Genomic DNA, 23,263 nt, shown 5'->3' on the forward strand with positions numbered 1-23,263 from the left:
ACTGAATAACAGGATTCACTCATCACATCATTTGTGAATTCACATATCAGGCATACCATTATGACCACCTTCCTAATATTGTGTTGTTCCCTATTTTGCTGCCAAAACAGCCCTTATCCTTCAAGGCATAGACTCCACTACATCCCTGAAGGTGTGCTGTGGTATCTGGCACTGGATCGGACTTGTTTGTTTGACTCAATTGGACTGAGATCTTGGGAATTTGGAGGCCAAGCCAACACCTCAAACTTGTTGTGCTCCTCAAACCATTCATGAACCATTTTTGCTGTGGGGCAGGGCGCATTATCCTGCTGGCCACAAAGAGGCCACAGCTACCAGGAAATATTGTTTCCATGAAAGGGTGTGCATGGTCTGCAACAATGCTTAGGAGGGGTTACGTTTCAAAGTAACACCCACATGGATGGCAGGACCCAAAGTTTCTAAGCAGAAAATTGCCCAAAGCATCACACTGCCTCCAGCAGCTTGCCTTCTTCCCATTGTGCATCCTGGTGCCATGTGTTCACCAGGTATGCAACTCACACTTGTTTACAAACAAACCCAGAGTAAAATGAAGTGAACAAACAAGTAATGTCTTAACTAAAAATAAAAAATAAAAAAGCTGTGTTTTTTTAACTAAACAAATGAATATTAATTAGGTGAAACTGTGAGTTTGAATTTTTCATTGCAAGTCATACATTGTATGTCATCCTTTGTCATACATCCTATGCAGTGTGGGGAATTATTATTGCTCTTTATTCTCTATTTAGTTCATTTTTGTAATTGAAATAACATGGGTTATCTTAATATGTGGATAATGACATTTTATTATAACATTACACTACCCAAATATGTATTTTTTTTATTTCCTTCTAATCTCATTGTCATTGCAGACCAATTTAGCCTATTCACTAATTAGTGATTAGTGTAGCATGCCTAAAATAGCATAAAACAACAGGGAAAAAAAATCATAGTTGATGGCTAAAAAGAACAATTTCATGACTATAGACATTAATTGTTTAGACAGTGACATAATACAGTGAACATAAGTTTTGCCCATATCAAAACAGTAATTATTTGTATGGGTACATTTTACCCACTGGCAGTTTTAGGTGTTCAACGACCCCTGCAGTTCTAGTGTTAAACAATATTAGCTACAGTAGCTCATCTGTTTGATCGGACCACACAGACCAGCCTGGACTCCCTGTGTTCATCAATGAGCCCTGGCCAGCCATGACCCGGTCACCGGTTCACCACTGTTCCTTCCTTCCACCACTTTTGATAAATACTGACCACTGCAGACCGGGAACACCCGACAAGAGCTGCAGTTTTGGAGATGCTCGTTTAACCATCACAATTTGGCCCTTGTCAAACTCGCTTAAAACCTTACGCTTGCCCATTTTTCCTGCTTCTAACACATCAACTTTGAGGACAAAACAATAACTTGCTGCCTAATATATCCAACCTACTAACAGGTGCCGTGATGAAGAGATAATCAGTGTTACTGCACCTCCTAATGTTACGCCTGATCAGTGTGATATGATCACAACGTAGCAATTAGGCTTTTGGATTATTATTGTGTTGAATTAAGTAACTCTAATGGTTTCATGTGAAAGGTGTTTGCTTTTTTGGGAAATCTATCAAACTACGCCTTTCAGAAATGTGTCATTTCATGTATTGAGAACTACCAAAGGCTATATTAAAACATGTGACATTGGATAAACTCCAATCGGCTACAATTGTTTTGATTGATTGTTTTCCCCACTTCACTAACCAAATGTGATGTTGTAGGACCAGGTCCATGAAATATTAGACAGTCAGGGAATGTATAGGCTTTGGTTGAGGGGGGTGGGAAGAAAGATTAAAAAAGAAAAAAATAGAAAATAAATCAATGGCAATTTCAGTGTTATTACTAAGGCTTCAATGGAATAGTGGTAAAGGGTTCAGTATGTTCCTCTGTGTCATATACTGAATGATTATTGGCCTTGTGTTGTGCTTTTACGAATCTCTCTTTTTCCTCAAAGCTTGTCCCTTATTTTCACTCCGTGCATTTCTTCTCCATTTCATTTGGACATTCAAGGCCACAAACTGTTACAGAAACAGAGACCAGAGGAAATTCTTGAAAGCAATAAACCAAAATAAACACTAGCAAACCACCACATTGGAGTAAATTAAGATTAGTAAAAAAGTAGTTTCACCAGTTGGCTCTAACTTTACAACAACGACATTTAACATCAATCCCAAAAAATGTACCACCCACCAACTTAAAAGAAATCATATGTCTAATTGTGCTCCATGGGACCCACGATGGAGGAGGGCAAATGATATTTATTTCTAAAGTTTATTTCCTCCAGAGCTCCATTTGCCAACGTACACTGTATATGGAATATTCCATGTATTGACCATCAACATAAAAATATGAGCAGCAAAATCCCTATGTGCCTTCACATTTTTTAACAGGTGGCTTATTTGTTTATCACAAACAAGAAAAACTAAGACAATTATTACATTATCATTGAGACAAAAAATCTATATTTTAATAGAATCCATCATGAATCCATTGTTCTCTATATATAATGTCATTATTAGAAGGCAAATAAAAGGTACGATTTCTAAGTTGTTAAGATGTCAATGGGCTTGAGCTGTAAGGCTGGTACATCAAAATATTATTTAATACATGATTTGTTAATCGTCGGTCTTATTCATTTGGTAAAATAAAAGTAAGGCAATTTGATATCTGATACAATCTGTAAATAGCCTTGCACATCAAAATGTATTTCGTCACAGATGATCTATATCTCAATGTCTAATATCGCAACGCTATCTCAAAGGGCTCAGCTGTCATGTGGCTATTAAACCCAGACATTTAATATTCAGTGAGCCATAATGTGCTGAACGCTGTCTCTTTGATGGATAAAAAAGAGGGGTGACACGGTGAATGACTGCCATTACAAAGTGACAGTAGAGGCCATGATGAAAGAACAAAGGCAAACACCCTGTAAAAGATTCTTCCTTCACCATCTCTTTTAAAGTGCAGTGCCCCTAGAGTGATCATATTTCATATATTTATTTTGCATTTGGCTTGAGCAAACACACTGACAACATAGAACAGAAGCCTTTTCGCGTTATATAGTAAATGCAATGCTAATGCAGTTTGGCCAATTAATGTATATCAGAGCTTCTCAAGATTTTACAGGACTTCAAGTGGTGACCTGCACTTACCTGGCTATCATCAGACAAAGTTCAATTTAAGCTTGAACATTGGTCTGGGGAGTCTGCTCTGTGTCTTCTACTGCACAAGAGGTATGATCAATAAGGATTATTCAAATGATTCTGTACGCAATTGGATAGTCCTTCAACCAATCAGACCACAAGAGGCGTGATCAACAGCCCAGCACAGTGCGATCATTGTTTATCGTAAAAGTAAAAAAGTATATAAAAATGTACTTTAGGGCTAGAAAAAATAGTAATATTTCAGAATAAATTACATTTGTTTTGTGTTTAAAAAAACGAATCTTTATGATGAATCAGTTGCCAGACCTGATGTTAAATCAGATTACCAGCTAGGAAGGTGCTTATTAGATGTTTTGACCACTAGATTGCTAGATTGAGTGTTATTGAACCCATTACAGTTGCGAGGAAGCCTATGGTGCTTTGCAAAATGTGTTTTTGCCATCAACTAATATCAGAGTTTGAGGTCCGATGAGGTCTGTTTGAATCTGATTAGGTGAAAACCTACTGGGAGTGACAAAACAAGTGGCGCAATGCTTTAATATTTGTTAAACACAATATATCGTTGCTTTTTTTTGTGACAAATGGCTTACTGTGTCACATTCTTCTTTGAGAGAATGATGTTAATCGCTACTTTCAGGCATACACCCCACCTATCAAGTAAGGGTACTGTTGGCGGTGGAAACGCAACCGGATCAGGGTTTACCGTCCCAAATCCCCAAATCGTACTGTACTGTACTACTCGGTAGAAACTAGCCACAAGCGACTCTTATGAAAAAGTGTTGTCCTATTAATGATCAAATTACTCTTTTCAGCCAGTCATTTTAATGAGTCATTCAAAAATACTCACAAAATTACTCTGACTGAGGGAATTATGCTATGCTATAATATATTACATAATGAATTAAATATACATCTATATTTAAAAAAAAGTAAAAAAAAGTAACAAAAAAAATACTTCATACCATGGAATCAAAATGGTAATTTTTTATGTAATATTGCCCAAATGATTTTAAATGATTTATTTGTGCATATCATTATTTGTTCAAAATTCATGTGCCTTCATAATTTTTTATCAAAATATAATCCCCTCCCTCTTGCAATAGTATCTCATCTCTGATGAGGTGTTTATTGGCGTGAGAGCAGGACAACCTTTCACACACTGCACAGCAATAACAAACCACAACCATCAGTGTAATGCACAGATACACACACTTTGTGAACTTCCACACAAAAAAAAGATTATAAACCGGAGAGAGAGATTTTCAGCTATCTCCAGCACAGAAAATGGACATCCATTTAGCTGAACCTAGGATTTGCCCGAGTGGTCAGTGGACGCCTCAGGACATTTAACAACCGGGTTGTATCAGGGGAAGTGATGGGAAAGATTACCTCACCTTTGTGGGACTGCATAGAGCTAAAGAAAGCGTCACTTGAGAGAGCATTTGATCTCAAGAGCATCTGTCAAACGCAAGAATTTAATGTGAAAAATTTTAAACCATAAAATATGTTCAGCTCTTTTGTCTTATTTAGGCTGTTATTCTTAAGAACACTCAACTGAAACAAAAGATATCATGGCTTTAACACTTTAGATTAATAATCCCCCACAAATATCTAGAGGTGCTAACGCAACACCTAATAACAATAAGATGAAACAAGCAAGTTTTCCTCTAGCCATTTTCACCTCTTAGACTGATGACAGCAGTCATTGGGGTCTGGACGAAAAGATCCATGGGTCAGTTTGCTGCTTCAGGTCCCTGTGTCTCACAAAATGGGACATTCAAACAGTAAAATTCCAACCAAAAAACACTGTGGCTAAATGCCCAGAATTCATTTTCATTCCATGGCAATAGAGAGTGCGAGATACACCATCCATCTAAAATACAAGTTCATGCGATGACACATAAATGGTTAGGGTAGCAAAATATGGGATTTCAAAATGGGGAAAAGCATCTCCATTAAGGAAATAAATCAATTATTTAAACAGTACAATGCTGTGCTTTATCTTATCATGTCATCCATCTTCACTCCTGCTATCTGTTGGAATGAATAAGCAGGATACGTAACCGACTAGGCTGTCCTCATTACCTTATAAATTCAGTTACAATAGGTCATGGTCAATATGAAATATTTATTTTATACCTACCCTCAAAAATACAAACCTGTGAACACCCGAGTCTCTTGTGAAACTCATGAAATCTCCTTCCCTTACCAGTTGTTAAAGGGATAGTTCACCCAAAAATGAAAATGTGATTTTTATCAGTTTACTCCCAGGGCATCCAAGATGTAGGTGTCTTTATTTCTTTAGTAGAAAACAAATGAAGATTTTTAAATGCCAATGTTTTTTTTTTTTTCTATGAGAGCCACTATGAGAGTAAAAACACAGACATATGAATCCATATTAAACCCTGCGGCTCGTGAGAATGATGTCTTTAGACATGAAACGATCGTTTCTGCGAGAAACCGAACAGTATTTATGTTTTTTTTTTACGTCTTGGGGCTATGTTTTTTGTTCCAGACAGGCCGGCAAATCGTCCAAACAGTATTTGTTATTGTTTTACGTCATAGCAGGCGAATCTCATCTAGTATTCCCAATGCCATTACTTCCACCAAAGAAGGTCAAAACCCGGCGCGATCATAGAAATGTGTACATAGATGCCTATGTACTATGTACCATCTATATATACAGTATATGATCGCACCAGGTTTTGACCTTCTTTGGTGGAAGTAATGACGTTGGGAATACTAGATGAGATTCGCCTGCTATGACGTAAAACAATAACAAATACTGTTTGGACGATTTGCCGGCCTGTCTGGAACAAAAAACATAGCCCCAAGACGTTGGGCTTTGTGAGCCCTGGCCCATAAACATGTCCAAGTCGGATCCAAAATCGCAATGAACCAACAACACCACAAATAAAGGATTCTCCAGCCTTTGACAGCGCGTTAAGGTATGCTCAGTTAGACATGTACACATAATCAATACTATCTGTAACAATGCAATACTGTTGCATACACGGATGCAAGTCATACTGTTTGCGTACTTGGTATTGAGAAACGTATATTCTATGCTACAATAAAACGAAATATGTCATACAAAACAAGCTGCCTTTTTTTTCCATAAAAAACAAAATGTCATAAACCGCCACTCTTCCTTTTTTCCATTAAAAAATAAAAATAAAACATCTTTTAGGCTACATTAAAACGAAATATGTCATAAAACGCTTTACCTCTTTTCTCCCCAAAAAATAAATAAAAGATCTTAAACATATTATAGACACACAAATGTGGTTTATGCAACTCATATCTTGTTTATGCTTGTACAGTTATAACAAAACGAAATATAAAACACAACCCTGCCTTTTGTCTCATGTTTCAGATATCTGATGTTTAACTACACCAGAGTCAGCGGAAACCCGAGAAAAGGCTGCTCTCGGCGGGTTAATGAGCGCTGAGCACCCGCTTACCAAGCTCACGAAACGGCAGATAAAATTGTCAAATATGCGCTCTCTTTATAAATAAAACATATATTTAATCATTTAACAAGTAACATTCTCGGCTGAAAAAATCTTTAAAATAATTTTTTGACACGTGAACAGTAGTATTTTTAAATTACGCTGAGTTTCTCATCCGCTATTGACGGTTGCTGGTCAGTGCGAGATGCATTCTGGGATGTCTCCTCTCGATGCGTCCTCGATAAAAGGGGCGGATCAAGGACACATCCAGGGATTTTAACTGTAGCCTGCTTGGCTAGATATGAACTTTGAATTGGAACAGTACTTGGGCAGCGACTGATGACGATTCACAAGTCCACGAGAACACAAGTACAGACAAGGACGCATTTTGAGAAACGGCCTGAGATACCGTCAACCGGAAGTATCGAGTGTCATGGCGATAAGACTTGCAGGAAAGCTGTGGATAGCAAAGGGTTTTTAATGTCTGGCTTTAAACAATGCTTATTTATATATCATTATAATTTTGTAAATTTATATAATTATTATACCCATAATTAATTACACATGTATCATTTTAGTTAATCAATCAATAATAGGCATGTTGTTAAAATTAATATAAATAGACTATATAAAGGTCATACAAATCAGCTTTAAAATCAATAAATAAAGCTATAAATATGACTGGATGTGAGCTTAAATGTTCAATTCTCTCTATTTATCAACTAAATTAACTTCATGACTTTTACTTGCGCTGATGTATACGATTTTCTTTAAGTTGTTTTCTTTCATAGACAGCGCTTTTCTTCTTCCTGTGTAAATTTGTTTAAATTCTTAATATTTTTCAATCATGTAATATTCTGCAGAAAAGAGAAATTAATCTCACTGCTTCTCTCGCAAGAAGTGAATCTTAGTTTCACTGATCCACAGCATGTGATTGGCTGTTCTCTACTGATGTCACAGCTAAACTCCTGAACTCAGGATCTGAGCTGACAGAGACAGCTGATGATCAGCATCATGGGACCAGCAAAACCGAAATTGATTGGTTTGGTTTTGTCAACTCGAAACTAATCCTGTAACCCTGAGTCTGTTAAACTACCATCATCGTACAGGTCCCAGAGTTTGGATGGCAGCATTCACACTTATTCAGATGAACCACATTAACTCTTTCTCCGCCAAACATGGAATTTTCCGTTATTTGTGAAAAAACGCATCCAGGCCAAAAACGGAATTCTCTGGGTTTCTGGGTTTTCACTGTCAGACACTATTTTGCATCTTCTGAATGAGTCCTGAATCTCCTGATCAAAACACACGCGAGTAAGACGCAGTAAAACAAGTGATTGCATGTAATCATATGCATATGTAAAATAATATGATCATCGTTATTAAACATCAATGAATCAAAACGATATAATGTTAGTGAATGAAATGTCGACCCAGAGCGATACACAGGACTGTGCGAGCATTAGGGATGTTGATGGACTCGATCTCCTCCATCTGTATTTGATCATCGCTCTGAATCTGATCTGGAGTCAGTCTTTTATAAAAACTTGATTTTTGTGAAAATTGTCAAAAACTCTGGCAGTGGCTGGCAACTTCTTTTTTTTAAAAATGCTGCCGGTGAAAGAGTTACCAGAGCTATTGCACCAGGGTTTGCTTTAATCAAACCAAATATGACTCATGTAAACACACCCTTAGTAGCATTGCTACTTGAAGTTATCTACTTCCCAACACTGGATACTAATACAGGTATTGTTATAGTTATAGTAATCAACCTTAGTGTGAACAGGCCTTTTAAGATGCGGTTTTACATTGCTTATTTAAAATTGTCAGTAAAGCAATTGTTGTTCCCATGAGATCTTACCACAGAATGTCAAGAGGCAAGAGGTCACAGGATCAAAATATGCTTGACTGACAGTCTGGATTTGAGTTTCAATCAGGAACAGTTCCAAACAGGGGCTTGGTAAAACCGTTGCTGTGTTGTCAGTAAGTGTCAGTTTACAGCACAAACAGTTCATTAAGCTCTGAAGTCCCCAGGCTGATTGCAAATAGGAGGGTGTCTCTCTTTATCTTTAAACATTACCTCAGCATCTCACAGGTAGCGCACTGGAGGGATGGCCAGGGTGGGTCTCTCTCAGAGGACACCACAGTTGTCTCCACAGGGAGAGATCTTTAATTAGATGTCAACGCGGCTGAGGAGATGCAGACTTTACAATACTCTGCGGTACAGGGCTTGGCTGAGTTTCTACAAAACTGACGTGACTGGTCATGGGTTGCAAGTCCTGTGGGTGGTTATATTTCCATGTGTGAATATAAATGTGAGTAAAAAAAAACAAACAAACAAACAAACAAACAAAAAAACCCAGCCAAAATGGCACAAGAAACAGGACTTAAAATACTAAATCAAACAAACCGGTCTAGGGTTGTGCTTACTTTTCAGGTGCGAGCACTGCTGGTAGTGAGCATTGAATATGTAGAAATTAGCTTTACCACAAATTTAAGTACAAATATATTATTTATTTTAAAAAAATTATGGCAACAGTAAAGTCAGTAAAGTCTCATTTGTTAACAGAAGTTAACTAATGAACTAATATGAAATAACAGTGAGCAGCAGTTATTAACCTTTGTTAATGTTAATTAACACAATTATTCAGTATTAATGTTAGATAGAACTTTGGATCTTAAACATCTATTAAAGGGGTTATGAATTAAGGAATCAACTTTTCATTGAGTTTTTGATATATAAAATGTTATGGTAATATAAGAATATCCTCTAAGTTTCAGAGCTGAAAACTTCCTTGTTAGTCAAAGAAAAGCTTTTATAGACAGCAGGCTCAGCAAACGGTCCTGTGCTTCATTCTGACGCCATTTCGCGACGAAACACTGCCTCTACAGAATAATGAGCATGTGTAGTTTAGTAGACCCGCCCACCGGCTCATGGAGGGCTCGTGCTAGCTGGTTAACAACAATACATCGAGGAAGATTTTGCGCTATTCCTGGTTGTGGAAGAACACAGCCGCTGCATAAGCATCCTTCTGAACCTAATATTAGGAATGTGTGGTTGAACTTTATTTTTAATGAAGTTCCAGCTCACGTGGGGAAGACATGTTCACTTCAGTTCACTGTGGGATCGTTGTAAACAAATCTCCGGTTGATGCTGGATTTGGATCCGACAGGAATGGTGCAACACACTTATGTGAGTAAAACGTGTTTTTAGTAGTTTTTAGTATTGCATTGTTATAGATCGTTTTGCTTATGTGTACGTGTCTAACAGAGCATACCTTTAGCACGATGGACTCAGGCACGTATGGGCCAGGACTCGCAAAGCCCGGCAGGCCGATGAATCTCTTATTCCGTTCTTGTTCTGCTATTCTCTCTCTCTCTCTCTCTCTCTCTCTCTCTTGTTGACATCTGAAGGGCAGTGCACATGCCGAACGTGTATGTGTGCGCGCGCGGTTCGCGCTTATATCGTCCAATCTTGCGGGCTATGTGTAATATAAAAGTAATAGTCCAATCAATCATGGGTCGATGAGAAATAAAACATTGTGTTTGTTTGATAAAGACGTTCACGAGCCCTATGATCGAGATCACAGTCACGTGCCGTCTGCGCTTCCTCTAGTTGGACAAAAAGAAAAATCCAGCATGCACTGCTTCTATTCAGCTGCCGATCGGTCTGCATATCACTGTATTAAGTCGAACAAGCCTATCATGTCTCTGATCTATTGTCCTGAGCCCACCCTCTTGCTATCTCATTATTATTTATTTGCCCCACCCATACTTTTTAGGCCCCGTCCACATGAAGCCAGAGCAATCCCAATCCAATCATCTTTTTCCTTGTTTCAAGAAATATCTGCGTACACATAAGATCACTGAAACTGACTCAAAACAATGTATTATACATACCAGGCCAGTGCGTGGCACTGTAATTCTGCCACAGTAATACTGTACACTAAAAACAGAGAAGAAGAATTGTGGCTAGAAGAGGTATAGCAGTGGTAGGAGGTTAGGTAATCAGGCAAAATCTCACAATAAAATAACAATAAATACAATAAATAACAATAAAAATTTGCTACTTAAAAGATGTTTTATTAACGTCTACACCTACCCCAACCCTAAATCTACCCTTACAATAATGCAAATACGGTTATTAAATGACGCAATATTGATGTGCGTATGCCCAGTGCCCATAGTCGTATCCCTTTAGTCTTTCACCGCTCCGGACGTAGTGTGATGACATCATTTTTTTCACAAAATATACGGATTGGCATTACACACGAAAACGCAAGAATGTCGTTTTCAGTTTTATCCACTTTTGGACCCGGTTTCAGAAAATATCGGATTCATGCTTCCAAAATGCCGGATCCGTGTGGACGAAACGCTGATACGGTACAAAATGTATACATATAAATCTAAACGCGTTTCCGTGTGGAAGTGGCCTTAATCCCATCATGTCTGCAGTCTTGTGCTGGATCGTTGTCTGACGTCTTCTGTTTCCTGACCCTGGTTATGTTTAGTTTTGTTTGGTTTTCCCCCTTGTTGGTTTTGTTTTGACTTCTGTTTTTGACCTCTCCTTGAACCAACAGACACAACCTCCTCATTTCAATAGAGAAGAGGAAAAATATCCCAAGTGCAGTGGAAAGACAGAGGTTCACTTACAACCAATAGTCCACCCAACAATATCGAGCACATACTAGCTTACATTGTGGTTTCATTTTTGTATAATATTTTCATAGAATGACCACTAAACAACATAACTGCCTGTTGTATCTCAAGCAATCAATTTCCTACTGTGCAAGTTTCAGGTCTCCCATACCACTCTTTATTCTCACACAATAGACTCATTTAAACTCAAATCAATATTTCATTCACAATTATTTATTTATACATTTATTTATTTGGCAAGTAGCTGTGTATTAGGCAGGAACATGTACAATCAGCCTCTCATTATTGCAAAATAATAATATGATTCAGGGTGATATAAGACCCCCACCGTGTCACCTCTGGCTTTATTTTATGATAATGACCGGCTGACTAGATTAGATCCTTTAAATAATTATTCTCTCTGCCACCAACACACAGAGTTCACAGCTTGTTACCATTCAAACCCTGGCTCTACCAAACCAAACATGCATGTAAAAATATGTAAATCTTAACATTCTTTCTGCAGTGAGAACTCTATAACACCCAGGCCAAAAGTGGAACAGTCTACAGCAAAACAAATCTCTTTTTAATATGTCAGGCCATTGGAGCTTATACCGTGTTGCTCTTTGATGTGCCAGAATGCAGTCTGAGAAAGTTTGGTTTTATCTCTCCGTTCTCCAAAGCTTCCGTCCTGATTTTATTTAATTATCTCTGCCATATTCAAGGACCTCAGAATGCTGAACATTGTCAATATCGATATTTACACACACCGGCTGGCCATGCAATCGAACGCCCCTAGAGACACTGGTAAGCATGAATGAGACAGAGAGTTGAATAACTGATGTGAGAGATGGCCGTGTTGCATCAGCGAGGGCTGTTTAGTATGCTGCGGTTCAACTCTTAATTGTCTACTGCTGTGTCAGTTGACTGCAATAGAAATCTCTGACTTCTATAATGGGATTGAGTCTGTCTCCTACATTGGCAAGCAGCTGTATACCACTTAATTTCCCATCTGGTTTACCTCTACAAACAGCAGCTATGAACCTGCTTGAATATAGATAAGAAAAGAAAGAAAGGGAAAAAAAAACAGGTTAAAAATATATAGAGAATGCACAGTGATAAGTAAGGCAGCTTGAAGTTTCATTGCATTGGTGCTAATTTTAATAAAGTTGAACTTTTCTCAACTTTGTCACATCACAGAAGGTGCCGCATACCAATGATCGCTGTAACTCTTATTGAAAATAAACTACTTCCAATTAGAACCAAACAACATCAGTTTTGCAGCCTTGTACCATGGGGAAAGTTTTCTATAACAACTTTTTATTTTCTAGTTCTTTAGAAAGGCATCATTTCACTGGGATTTGACAACACAACTAATTTACACCAAACAAAGTTGTACACATACTTTGCACAATTAATCTATTTTCTGAATCTGAAAAAAGGTACAAAACAAAAAAAAGTACAAGTTCTGCAAAAGCTATGTAAATGTGATCAGCAGAATTATATTGCTCAAATAGACTTAAAATGTTAACATTACATAAGTCCCAAAGTGATTTAATAATTTGTATTACCTATAAATACCGGATAAAATATTATTATACAGGGAGTTAATTTGAACAACCTGTGCTATAAGCACCTTAATCTGTTTTAGAGCTGTATCAAAGGTTAAAATGATCAGAGATGAATGAATTTAAAATGTAATAAACTGCAACCCATTATCACTCCAAAGTGTCAAAATCTGAAGCACGGTCAAGTGCCTTCAATGACTGAAAGTACAGTCACATTTATTGAAAAAATGGACCAAAAACCATTATTGCTCATTATTAGATGGAAAAATATTAACTCTTTTGCATTCCAAGTCTTCTTAAGTCATACGAAATCTTCATGTAAAGAACAGATCTTAACTGATCTTAATGTTTTAACCGCTGAAATGATCCATGATCGCTCCGTGAACGCACACATATCATTCAAATTATACAGCAGACTCTTTAGCATGATGTGATTGCACACAAGAGCTAATGACGTTTTACAATTAAAGGACGTCTTATCTGTTCATGACCGAAAGGACAAGATCCCTGATACAGGCAGCCGAAATGAGCTTTCTCCGCAGGGTGGCTGGATGCTCTCTTAGAGATGGGGTGAGAAGCTCAGTCAGTAGAGCCATTGCTCCTCCAAACTGAGAGGAGCCAGCTGAGGTGGCTCAGGCATCTCTTTCAGATTCCTTCCCGGAGAGATGTTCCGGGCACGTCTCACCGGGAGGAGACCTCAGGGAAGACCTAGGACATGCTGGAGGGATTGTGTCTTCTGGCTGGCATGGGAATACCTCAGTGTTCACCCTGAAGAGCTGGAGGAATTGTCTAGGGACAGGGAAGTCTGGGCGTCTCTGAATAGAGACCCCCACGACCCTGCCTGCATCAAGCGGAAGATGATGGATGGATTGTCTTAATTGTGATGTTGAAGTCACATGACAACGCTTCAGATTTACCTTGGACACGAGCGAGTGTGAGCCTGTATGTAAATGTGTATTCGCGCAAAGCACTGGCGGGAACAATCGCGTTCTGACGTGGACCATGACAAATGTGGCATCGTGTGTCAAAACACCCTCGTATCTTGCATTTTAAGGACATTCTAGCTGCATATAGGCTCATTCACACAGTTAGTTGTTGCCCTTCATCATATTCTTCATCAATCAACTGTATGAAATGTAAGAAAACCGAAGGGGCAGGGCAAGCGCGTTAAAATCTTTAATAATTTTAACACGTTATTCAGCTAATTTAATTAACATGTAATGTAACAAAAATAATCCTAAACTTAATACTACAGATTTGTAGTTTAATATCTTTTAAATTTTTTATTAATTAATATAATGGCAAAAATGCATTTTCCGCAGTCATTGCTTTAGTCACCTCTTTTTTTTAGGTTTCTTTTGATGAATAGAAAGTTTAAAAGAACAGCTTTATTTAAAATATACATTTTGTTTTTTATTAATCTTTTCAAAACCAATGTTTTACTGAACCCCAAATGCTTAAATTGCAGTGTATTCTTTGAAAAGAAGACTTGCAACAAATACCTAACAGAATATTTTATATTCATGATATTTGGAAAACAAGGCAGATTAGATAAGAAAATGATTTTGAAATGATTCACTAAGTATTTTCACTATGTCAGCGATCTTGCACAAACTGTTCTTCAGTGGCCTTTTGAGATTGAAGAAAATGAAGAAAAAATGGAGATTGAAGAAAATGTTGGTCAATCAACAGTCATTTAAGGGAATAGTTTGTGTATACAAAAACCAGATTTCTTTTGTGGTTGTTGTGGAGAGATCAGACATGTTATTGTTTTTGTCTATGCTGTTTTACCGTTTTATCAACACGAAATTGAAGTTAAATATCCACTTATATCAATATCCATTCTGTGGGCATGCAAAAAACATCCACATGAAAAAGCTGAGCTGACAGCGGAACAAAACAACCTTGCAAGCTAGTTTAATTGAATGTTTATTGACTAGCTATTGCAGCGGATGATCTTAGCGACCAACACAGTGAGACACAACAATGGGTTTTTTGCTTTCCCAAGAGGCACAATAAAGCTCTAACAAGCCGTTCCATTTCCTCACGTCTCCCCTTCATCGTCTCCATGAGCAGGGGCCAGTCGCATACAGAGCGTCCGCATTGTGTGACAAATCAGTTTAACCCTAAATGAGCCACGGTATTTACTTCTGTCAAGTTCTGACTCATAGGTCCACATTCCCCTATATCTCCATACAAACACTTGTATGAACTGAAAAATAAATCAAATAAACCTTTAATACATGTCATCTAGCTCGTTAATGTTGCTGCGAGAACAAACTCCACTTAGTGTTGTTAATACCTTTCAGCACCATTGCCCCAGTCTTATGCCTGGTTCAGACTACAAGATATTTTTGTCTGTTACGATAGTTACTGTGTCAGATTACGTGATTTTTACTCTGAAAATCTTGTCGTGTCCTGGACTAGAAACATGTCAGACTACACATTGCTACTCGACCAATCATCGCTTGTTGTCACGACGTGTGTGATGTCACTGACTTTCAGAAACAAGAGTGTAAACAAACGATGCCTGACACAGCGTGTTTTGGCTGTTTTATGTTTAGAAAAGCGCAAAAATAGAAAGAAAACCCAACAAAAAACATGTTCCTGGCTTGCTGGAAGAGGACATTATGGGCTGTCAATCCTCCAAAGAGAAATTGAGGTAAAATATTGTTCTTTTTATATTAAATATTTAGTTATTAGCCAGTAGTAAAAGCTTGCCATCACAACGTATTTGTAAAACATCTATTAAGCTTACATTCCAGTAACGTTACTCACCGGGTTCCTGAAGTGCTTCCGCTATCGTTCGCCAGCATTTTTCTTATTTGGTTGTGGTAGTCCGTCGATGACACCGTTCAGGCAGGAATACTTTTGCCACAACTCCACGAACCTTTCCTCCATTTTATAATTCCTCCTAAAGTTAGCCGCTCCTTCATCTCTCATGCGTTTCGCCGTGTTTGAAAGCTGTGTACGAAAACTGTCTGTGCTCCGGTTGGTCAGCGCCACACGTGACAGAACCCGTCGTGAAGGACCGCAAAAAAAATTAAACATGCTAGTCTTTCTTTCATGACGTTGTGAACTATCGCAGACGCGGATTCGGTTGTCGTATACTATGACACACTATACGAGATGAAACGATCGATTCTTGCGTCCCGACGTCCATTATCGTTTACGAATCCCTACGACACCTTACGTCACACAGATCGTGCCAAATTCCGGCTAATATCGTGTAGTCTGAACCAGGCATTAGTGTCACATCATAATCCTTCAGAAATCATTTGAATATTCTACATTTGATTATGGTATCCCACAGGGAATCGTGTTCCCACTGACTTCCACTGCTCTTTGCATAATGTTAACATGTCATATATATATATATATATATATATATATAGCCTTAAGCAAAAAAAATGCAACAAACAAAAAAACAACATGAATCAATATCAAGTACATCGATGCATGTGTATAATTGTGAATCATTTTAAGCCACATAGGTCACAGCCCACAGCCACGTTACATCATGGCTGATGTATCAGAGTATTAATTTTTGTGGCTCATCGCTTTTTTAGATTTGAATGTGCCCATACTGGTTTGTATTTGGACGTGGCATGACCTGAAATGTACCACAGACTAATTGTAGATTGCATTTGAAAGTGCTCTGATTTATCAATTGGAGGGCTGCATAAAAATCAATAATGGCCTGCATTTATTCCTGATCCATGTAATCCAGCAGTCTGCATTCACCGTGACATTAACCACAGGTTCCTGCTATGATTGACAGATCAAGAGTTGATCAAATATTGATTTGAAGGCAGTCTAGTGTGTCAGCTGATGACCTTCCTTATCTCTCCTTTCTTCCTCATTAATAAAATAATCTCAAACTCTTATCTGTCTATCTATCTATATATTAGTGCTATGACTCCAGTGCCATGTCCTCTCATTAGTCTCTGGCTAACCCTTGGCCTGGCTGTCAAAACAACATGTAAGATCTGTTGTTCAGAGCAGAGCACCTGGTCTTGTAATGGCTGTTTGAAGAAGGAATAGCAACAATGCCTGAATAATCTCCAGACAAAATGTCTTTAAAGCTGATTTACACTTTAGTGCGAAATTGTATTTGCATTAAAGCAGACAACACGACTAGCTCTTTGTGTTTAAGTAAACAAACTGTTTTCCCAGAGGGTCAAAATGATTTACTTTTAGACACTAATACATTGAAATGCTCTTACATTTGTTTTCTGAACAACTGCTGGGTGACACACTCTGGGCACATCCTCCCCATATCTCCAGCTCCATTTAAAACACAGCCAGAGCTGTTGTGGAAATGGCATTAATAAAAATGAGAAAGCAGAAACCACTTTTTATTTACTGCAGCACCATGAAAAAAAAAAGATTTCATGAAGAATACAAATACATCAGTGCAGAAAAGACTTATCTGGATACTTCTATTAATGATATAGCATAGCATACAGGTTTTTGTTCAAAGCATTTTGTTAACATCACTCTAGATGTTTCTAAAAAAAAAAAAATCATGTACTTTCAGACTTTGTAGTATAATTTAATTTCACGACTGACATGTGTCACGTCTTCAAATGAACATTTTCTGGTGACTGATCACATTTCAATTTTTCAGTTGGAAGAATTTAAATTCTGTGAATTGATGCAGTTTAATTCACAGAAATTCAATTCGGCTAACTTAAAAATTTAGATGTGATCAGTCACTTGAACATTTTCAATTGGAGACCTGATTTTTTTTTTTACAGTGTACAATCTGAACACTACAATTTTGGCATCTTCAATAACTTCTTGTTTATGGACTTATGAGAGTAATGTGTGGCTTTTTTCATATGTCCATGCATTTCTCTTGCCTGACCTACTGCTTTTTGCATACTAGTAGATGAAAAGGCTATTTTTCCTTTTGCATAGAGCTTTTTGCTGTAGTTTATGTGTGGTATTTAGAAAATTGCTTGCAGGACTTTCATCATCTTCCTACTAATATACTTGTTGAAAAAATAAATAACAAATCCACAAGGGTATTGGTGACTAAATATTCCTCAAAGTGTAAATTAATTTTGAATGATAATTTATGTCAACAAACGCATTCCTATAATTGAATAATCTCAGAGGTTGATGTTGCTGGAAAACACATGAAATTACCTGAAAAAAATCACTCTTCGTTTTTTGAACAGCTATTTAGTGGGGTGTTCAAGGGGTTGTACAGTGAAGTTAGATGTTTGTCAAAGAACATAATTATTAGCAAGTCTGTCAGATCATAAGAGAGAGTGTGTGAGTGGACAAAGGAAAAGAGCAGTTAAGTTCACATTAGGTAACTGTAAGTCCTTTACAGTTACATTTACATTGCCAAGTTAGATTAGAATCATGCGAGCGCTGGTACCTCGGCTAAGAGGGTACTGTCAGTCAGATAAATAAGATAGCGTGAGAGTGAGTGGCCAGTGGCCAGTTTGGTTTTAGCTTGGCACAGAATGTTACAACGTGGTGTGCCAAGTGCCCTTGAAAATGACCAAAATGATACAGCCAAAATATTCACCCACTGTTTAAACCTCTTGACCTCTATATGACTTTGGTAAATAATAATTAGTTACATTACTCTTCAACCACCATCAGTGTGCAGCATCCACCTGGATGATGCAATGGCAGCCGTATTGTGCCAGAACGCCCACTATTGGTGAAGTGGAGACAGACAGGCTGCATCCGAAATAGCATACTTCCCTACTATAGCTGGCAAAAGGAAAGAAGCCAGCATGACCTACTACTTCAGACGATATTCTGAAGTGTGCATATGTGTGATGGACACTTTACTACTCCATATGAGACCATGGGAGAGGATTTGTGAATGGAAGTGAAGCGATGTAACTGATGAGGGTAGGTCACATGATAATGACAGCATGGTGAATATAGTATGTAGATGCCAATCAGTAGATATGGGGATGATTAGGAGGCTGGACAGAGGCCAGTGGACAAGTTTGGCCAGGATGCCGGGGATACACCCCTACTCTTTTTCTAAATACATCTTGGATTTTTTAATGGCAACAGAGTCAGGACCTCAGTTTAACGTCTCATCTGAAGGACAATGTATTGTGTCCCCCTGTACTGGGGCATTAGAACCCACAGAGAGCCGAGGGTTAGCGCCCCTGGCCTTACTAAATGGACTGCATTTATATAGCGCTTTTATCGCTTTTATCCAAAGCGCTTTATTTTTGCCTCACATTCACCCATTCATACACCGATGGCGATGTCAGCCATGTAAGGCGCCATCCAGCTCGTCGGGAGCAGCTGGGGTTAGGTGTCTTGCTCATGGACACCTCGACAATTGGAACCGGGGATTGAACCACCAACCTTCTGGTTTGTAGACAATCTGCATGAACCACTGAGCCACTGCCGCCCCACTAACACCTCTACCAACAGCAACCTAGTTCCCTTTATTGAGGGAACTCGCATCCCTTTATTGAGGGAACTCGCACTGCGTCATCGTAGATGACACATCGGGGGAACGCCCTCGGCGTGACGCTGCTGAAGTTCATTTAAAAAAGTCCAATCCTGATTGGTGTTGCGTCATGACGTAATGAGTGACGGCATACCCGGAGGTATAAAGGAACGCCGGCACAAGCAAACACAGCTTACTGCTATGAAGCGGGACGCTCTGTCGATGACTGCGTTGTAGATGATGCATCGTAGATGACGCAGTGTCTCGTTCCCTCTCAGGGAACATGGGTTATATACATAACCCGAGACGTTTTCCAAGGAGATCTTCCATCCTGGTACTGACCAGGCTCAACCTTGCTTAACTTCAGTGGGAAAGCAGTCTTGGGCTACAGGGTGATAGCTGCTAATAATCTAATTCTAAATTCTGAACGAATATTTTACATTTCAAAAAGAATGGCTCAACGGTATATTTTGACAGTTATGAAGAGTGTTTCCACACATTTGAGATTATTCTCATTATAACTCAACTAAAATACTTTATGATTGTTTTCTCTTCACATGAAGGTTACATACTCCCCTGACAAAGAGAGTGACTCTTGTTTAATTAAAGAAAAACATAAGAAATACATAAATAACTACATCGCTTGCTTTCCCCTCATAATACTGAGAGATGAGCTAAAAACATCTGCCGTGTGTGCATACATTTTTTTCTCTTTCTGTCTCTGAAGAAATATATGCTAGAATTTTATTGGCTGCCATCAAATGGCTTATAAAAATATAACTACTTAAAAAACAATAAAATAGTATTTTTATGTATGTATTAAAATCGAGCATGTATCAAAAGCAGTTTATAGATATTTTATAGATGTATTGCTGACTCTCTTTGTGTGTGTATTTGAAATCTTTGTCCTTGTAGGGTTTATTTGGTACCCATGAGGAAAATGGCTTATAAATCATACTAAGGGATGTTTTTTTTTCAAAATCTAAAAATACTGAAAGTTTTGGGGTAGGCTTAGTGTACATTGATATAATGTACTGTTTGTACATTATAAAAAATGTATATAGAACGTCCCCATAAATCACGAATACACGTGTGTGTGTGTGTGTGTGTGTGTGTGTGTGTGTGGGGGGGGGTACCTATTAGCCATATTGTTTTTGACAAATTTGCACCCACATGTGAGTTAAACCTGACTAAATCTCCCAAAACCTTGGAGTCTCTCTAGGACCCACTATTTAATATACAAACATAGACTGCATGCCACATGGGCTGTATGCTAGTAGAAATGCTTTAGCGTGGTGTCTAGACTTCATACATCATGTATCATCCCCATTAAACAAGTCTGTATGAGTCCTCCTCTGCCCAAAAGCCCAGCAGAAACATGGACATTTATCCCAGCGGTCTATGAAATATTCATGGAGGTGTCATTCCTATCCATGGCTGCCAGAAAGCTGGTTTAATCGAGAACACTTCTTCTCATGTAATAACTTTGCACTTTATGCTTTCATAATGGCCGCTGATTGTCAATAGGCATGAAATACTGATCAGTTGGAGTTTGCTGATGAAATGATTTGCCAGTTCCCCTTGGATATTTCCTCTATAGACGCAAAACACATTAGTGGTCTTCATGAGGTAAAAGATTGAGTCAATTCAACCTTGTCTAACCTTTAAAGTCTTTATGGCTTGCTGGGAGAGAGCCATAATCCACTGAATGGGTTCAAATGACTTTTGCAAGGGTGTAGCGTTGGTATGCATTAACACTGCCTGCAATTAAAAACAAATTATATGCTTTATTATTTAAATCATAGTGCAAATAAGGCAATACACATTTGCTATTCTATTTAAAAAATGCAATTTAGTTTTTTCATTCATTCGTTTCTTTTCCTAATTTCCTCATTGATTTGATGCTGATTCATCACACGCAGGTTAATTATTGGGTTATCCTGTAAAGAAGGAAGCAAAGCTTTAACAGGGAAGTGGGAGGGGAATGTCTTTGAATGTGTGGAAGCATAAATGAGTGGTTGTCTCAAGTCAGTTACAGTGTCCATGCATTTTCAATGTGCCAAGTTTGTATATTTTGAATTCTCAAAGGCTTTTTCTCTCTCATAACCACTCTTAGACACGCGGTCTGTTGTTCATGTTTTGTTTTTAGCTTATTTAGTGGGATCTAAAATGCATACTAGTGCCTAACCATCAAAAAACAATAACTGGTCCATATTGTTGAACAAGTATTTTAATTACATGCGTGTATAGCAGTGCTTTGCTGCGCTCTAAAAAATGCTGGGTTAAAAACAACCCAAGTTGGGTTGAAAATGCACCGACCCAACAATTGAGTTGTTTTAACCCAATGGTTGAGTTGTTTTAACCCAGTGGTTGAGTTGTTTTAACCCAGTGGTTGGGTTAAATGTTGCTTAAGACAACCCAATTGCTGGGTAAGAACAACTCAACCATTGGGTTAAAACAACCCAATTGTTGGGTTGGTGCATTTTCAACCCAACTTGGGTTGTTTTTAACCCAGCATTTTTTAGAGTGTGTTGTTAAAGGAGCACTATGTAGGATTTTTGCAGTAAAATATCCCATAACCAACAGGCCAGTGTTATATATGTTGTTCATTTGAGTTCTGGCAATATCCTAAATGTTTTCCAACTGTTTGTACATTGTGAGAAAATTGCTATTTTAACCAATGAACTGGGACGTCTGTGCTTAGCGTCTGAGGGAGTCGCCTGTCAATTGCGTCATATCTTCGTTTCTCTCGGTTTCCGGTTTTATTTTGAAACGCTTTACTCTACAGTCTTTCCTGTAGCTCAATGAGTAGAGCATGGCTCTGCTTCATACTACAGTAACATTAATAATCGCATCCATGAACATGATTTCTGCCCGAGTCTTATCTTTTCCATCGGCTGTGAGGTGAAGACCACATGTCCCAAGATCCTGAGCTCAAACCTGGCATCATTAAACTACACCTTTGTTTTGAACAGGCGCCCTCTAGGAAAAGTTACATAGTGTAGCTTTAAACCAAAACATTTTGCACTATTTACTCCTTCTACTTTTAATTGAGGGAATAAAAAAACAAAGCATTTCACTAAAGTTACATCAAGGCAAAACGCTGTTCACTTATGGTTTAGCTCAAATTTGACATGACATCTCATCCTGCTTGCATATTGTGGACTATTGATTTTTTTTGTTTGTTGGCAAAACAAAGAGAATCAAAGTGTACACATCTTGAAGTATCTTCCATTTACAGAAAACGCATTGCAGTACTTATTACCTGTTTGGTATTGCTTGTGGGCTTCTATCTGTCTGTGTGTGTAATGAAGCTCTTCAAGTGTCTCGCTGTATAAATAAATATATAAATACAATGTGGGCAATGACAATGGGGGTTTATTCCATTCTGTATACAAGAAAGAGCAATAGAGGTTACAAACATCCATGCTGACCAATTATGATCAAGATGTGAGGCATACAGTGTGTTAAAACAGAAGACATATGACATTTACCACATATCTATTTTATGCAGGTCTCCAGTGTATAAATTAAGATGAAAATGTAGTTTGTTTAGTTTCCTCTCTCTGTTCCCTGTAGGCAAATGATGGCATGAGAGAGGATGGACACTGCTGAGTAGAATGTTTTGGCAATTTCTTTCTTTTGGTTGAAGAGGTTGACATGGCTGAACTCACTCGCTCTTCTCCCAAGGGAAAGAATATGTTCCTGAAAGGCAGAGAAAGCTGTGAATAAGTGGGACACACACAATTGTGCTGTCTATAAAAGCCACAAACCTTTATGGTTTCCAGGACTCCACCTTGTTTTTGGATCAGAGTCAAGTCAACTTCATTTATATACACCCTTAAAAATAAAGGTGCCAGGAAGAACCAAAATGCCATAGAAGAAACATTTTTGTAAAATGTTCTTTTAAGAACTATTTTTTTCTAACCATTTTG

The 23,263-nt window shown here is 38.1% G+C and overlaps 1 long non-coding RNA gene across 2 annotated transcripts in view; it reads right to left on the reverse strand.

The window, feature by feature from the left end:
* The window catches only part of LOC137092238 (uncharacterized), a 172,956-nt gene extending 156,928 nt beyond the window's left edge, over window positions 1–16,028 (reverse strand). For both annotated transcript variants that reach the window (XR_010908188.1, XR_010908187.1), the window contains exon 1: window positions 15,665–16,028. This is a non-coding gene — a long non-coding RNA (uncharacterized lncRNA). The remainder of the gene's footprint in view (window positions 1–15,664) is intronic.
* Between the last annotated feature and the right edge of the window lie 7,235 nt (window positions 16,029–23,263).

Source organism: Pseudorasbora parva, chromosome 11 (assembly GCF_024679245.1).
Source record: "Pseudorasbora parva isolate DD20220531a chromosome 11, ASM2467924v1, whole genome shotgun sequence".
NCBI lineage: Eukaryota > Metazoa > Chordata > Actinopteri > Cypriniformes > Gobionidae > Pseudorasbora > Pseudorasbora parva.